General features: G+C 35.9%; 1 long non-coding RNA gene across 1 annotated transcript; it reads right to left on the bottom strand.

The window, feature by feature from the left end:
* Window positions 1-849: 849 nt before the first annotated feature.
* On the bottom strand, window positions 850-3,746 carry LOC117104050. Its single transcript, XR_004444695.1, has 2 exons — window positions 3,620-3,746; window positions 850-2,224 (listed from the first exon to the last, which is right to left on the bottom strand). It is a non-coding gene; the product is annotated as an uncharacterized LOC117104050 (long non-coding RNA).
* Window positions 3,747-3,974: the final 228 nt, after the last annotated feature.

Raw genomic sequence — 3,974 nt, 5'->3', positions numbered from 1 at the left:
CTAATTATTATTATTATGAACATACACCTACTCACAATATAGTTGGGACTTCTAAGATACTGAGCTAATGAATTTGAATAGCTTTATTTATTCAGGTAAGTTACAACCTTTCAATCGAAAAAAAATAAATAAATAAAAATAAACTAGCAGCCGCGTTATCTATACCGTTTCTTTTTTCTTTTTTTTTTCCTTTTTTCTTTCTTTTTTATTTGATTTGTTTCGAAGAACATAAATGGACTTGTCCAGAGATTCAAAGTTTTTAGTTTAAATAACTAATCAATGAGAGCGGGACTTGGAACACGCAGCCTCACAAACGTGTTTACGTAGTGGTTTTGGTGGAATCAACAATTTCCAAGGGGCGGGCCTTAGCGGAATGGTAGATTGGCTTGTGATTAATAATTTAAGAATTTTCTTAGTTAAAAAGTTTGTAAAATGAGCAAAGTCTAAATTTTCCGACCAGTTTTGAGTAATTAAATGGTAGATTTTGACTGGGTTTCTAGATTCTATAATAGATGGCTAAATCATTTAGCCTTGACAGAATGGGTACAAAAAAGAAATTTAAAAGAACTCGTATTCTGATTTTCATAAAACAATGATCAGTTATGCAGCTAAAATAATATCAAAAACGTCGAATATTTAACGTCATTCAACTTCATTAGGAGGTAGAAAAAGCCAAGGGACGGAACAAATCGTTCCAAATCAAGAATATGAAACGCGCAAGTTAATTAAAAGAAGGATTATAAGATCTGTTGTAGTCGGCTAATTGACTAAGTCATAATTAATAATTATGGAAGTAGTATCGCTATCAGGCAACAATTTGCTTAACAAAATGATTAGATAGTTAGACGATTCTTGGTATTATGATTTATTCATTCGTGACACAGTTTTATAAATGGAGTCAATGAAATATAATATGCCTAGACCTACACTATAGCAAGGCTTAATAATGTTATAATTAATATATACAATAATTTTACAGTATTATAACAGTCTAAAGGTCTTCACTCTGGCTAAGAAACGCAAAAAATAATTCAGCAACATGAATGTAAGCGTTCTGTAAAGAGCATATTACTGATTAAACCCCTTATATGTAAGTGAAGTATATATAGGCCTAGGCCTAATCAACGAAAAGTTCAAAAGCCCGACACACACTTCGTCGTGCTTCATCGTTCAGCAGACAAATCCATCTGTACTCCTCGTGAGCGCTTGACGGCATGAAGCCGTCTGTTAAATGTCGATGGGAGACTGAGCGGATTTTTAAAAACGATCCGTTGCGCGCACCTTGTCGTGTTGCGTAATCAATGGAATTGCTTCGGTCGACGATGAGTACCCGGCTTTATTCCCAGTGTCCTGTATTTAAATCTACCCAAATACCATGATCATTTTTCTCACGACCATTTGCGAAGTCTTGCATCTTTGTAGCCTACTCTATGCTGAAGGGCTAATTACATTATCTTGTGAGAATGAACAAATATATTTTAAATAAGAAAAATCGTAAATTTAAATGATTTAAAAACGCAGTTTTAACAAAACTGTGAGTGTATTTTAATTGTTTTGTTTTTTCAATTTCCTGTTTCGAAAACTTCTACAGTAAGTGGAAATTATTATGTTGGAACAACAGTTTTAAAATTATCTACAATATTATTATTATTGATGATGTTAATAATGATAATAATAATACTAATAATAATTATAGTAATGATAATGAATATATGAGGATGATAATGATGATGAGGTTGATGATAATATTAAATAAATAAATAATATTAATTAACTTTACATTTATATAGCATATTATGCAAAAGCTTTTATGCACTTCCCAAACAATAGAGTATTATAACAAAATTAAAGTAAACCCTAAATGGAACACATCACATTTTGGTCGAGTCTTCATCAAATCTTGGGTTTTTGAAGACTTTTCCAGTAGGCCTAAGGCCGACATGCCAAACATGATAAATACTTCAGTCGCTTGGTATAGCCTAGTCACTGCCTTGCCTACTGTAATTGAAAAAAGTCATAGACGATCCGTTGATGGTATAAACATTTTGTGACAACGAGGAATTCAAAGCTGTATTCTGTAAGTTCCTTTGTTTTTTAGAGGAAAACATTTTATGTTCATAACAGGAAACTCAGTCTTGTGGTTATGTTTATGGTCACTGTATTTGTCACCTTTTGCGTCCTTGCTGAAGTAAGAATAGTTAATAGCCTCTGTTACGCACTGTTTCTGAAAGTAATTGAAAGATTATATTATTATTCAATATGTAATGTAACGCAGTTGGAGTTATATAGCGCTTTATACTGAAGTCTCAAAGCGCTCGAGGTATAGAATAGCTCGTACAGCAACTTTCTTCTCCTTAAGTGTCTCTTCATGTCTGAGCTACCCGGTAAACCGGTACCAGCTGTCTCTCATCTATCCACAACAGGGCCTGTGTTACCAGTACACCGGGGTAAACCCCTTCGTCTCGAAATATGTACTGGGTTCTTAAAATGCACATGAGCCAAATTGTGTACACTGGGGCAACGGTTTATAGTCCTTTACCGAGAAGACGTGTTCCACCACTAGAACGACGGCCGAGAGTGCCGTTCGATATTATGGCTGTACGTTGCGGCACCCCTGCCACACCGCTCGGCCATTCGACTTGCCACTAAGGGCCTATCTATCTGAATTCGTGTCTTCTTAATGGGAAGGAGGGAGGGGTGTCTCCTGGTACACCTATTCAGAGGAGCAAAACATGTGAATGTGATTGGCCGCACTGTAGTGTTAAAGGATATATTCCCCCGTTACACGGTTCACGGAAATGTGTCACAGTATAGGGACACCCACTGCATAGGTCTAAAGGAGAGTTTCTATATGTAGTAGGAATAATAGTTAAAACTTAAACTGCATATACAATAAACTAACTCGCAACAGTGGCGAGGCCGATGGGGTCCGGTGGATGGGGGAACAAGCTCATCTTGGGGAACTTAGACCCCTCGTCCGGAAAGAAGTCAACCAATTGTTATCGGAGAACACTGCTGTAAAAAAGTCTAAGTATTTAGATGTGCTGCTTCAATTCTGAAAATCTGCTCAACACAGTGTTGACAATAGTTTGGTTGAAGCCTGGATGAGACCCTCTGACAAGGACCAGGGCCCCTCGTCGATGAATCTCTGGCGCTGTCACTGCCTGACTCGTATTTGATTAAAACTATAATTAAAATGTTAAAAATAAAATTTTATTTTTCTTGTGTCCAATTCCAAATATTTGAAATTGATTTTTTTTTGGCTGGGCCTATGGGACCCACTGCAGCCGCAGGGCAGAGCCAGTACCGACGTATAACGGTTACATTGTCCTTTATCCCGCATCACTTTCATGCAAGTGTTATTCGAAGAGCAGAGCAATCTGGCACTCCAAACCCGACAATCCCTCACGGCCAAAAGTTCAACTGTTCAAGATTCTTCTCACAAATTTTAATGTATTTTAATGTTACTTTTATCTCCATATCATGTCTTGTGCTTATGCTTGATTGATGTTTTAATGTTTTAATATACATTTTTGTGTAAACATCCTGTAATTCAGCCTGGGCTGCGATTTTGATGTAAATAAAAAGCTGTAACTGAAGAAACTGAACTGATTCTTACCTCCTTCATAGCGCCAATATTCATCCGGTTCAGAGCTATAAGTAGTCATTTTTTCTTGTAAAAACCTCTGTATTGTATTTAAATATAAAATCATGGTATTAAAGTAACTGTACAATTGTTTCCGCAGAAAGAATTTTCACCTTTTTGATATTCAGTTTTTTTAGGAAGTATAATATTTACCTCATGTATATATTAAAGATGCATTGAATCTCAAAAATTAATTTTAAAATAATGCACAAGAGAGTGTCTCTGTAAATCTTTGGACTTCTCGTCCATACTGCATTAGTGCTATGCAAATGTTGTGACGTCAGGCACGTTGAAAAGAATGAATAGAATTCAATCAATGCTGGCACTA

The sequence above is a fragment of the Anneissia japonica genome, unplaced genomic scaffold, assembly GCF_011630105.1.
Source record: "Anneissia japonica isolate Jap-2015-1 unplaced genomic scaffold, ASM1163010v1 scaffold287778_len1315358_cov176, whole genome shotgun sequence".
In the NCBI taxonomy this organism is placed as follows: Eukaryota; Metazoa; Echinodermata; class Crinoidea; order Comatulida; family Comatulidae; genus Anneissia; species Anneissia japonica.
Note: the sequence above shows the minus strand (reverse complement) of the source record. Positions and strands in the feature narration are given on the sequence as shown.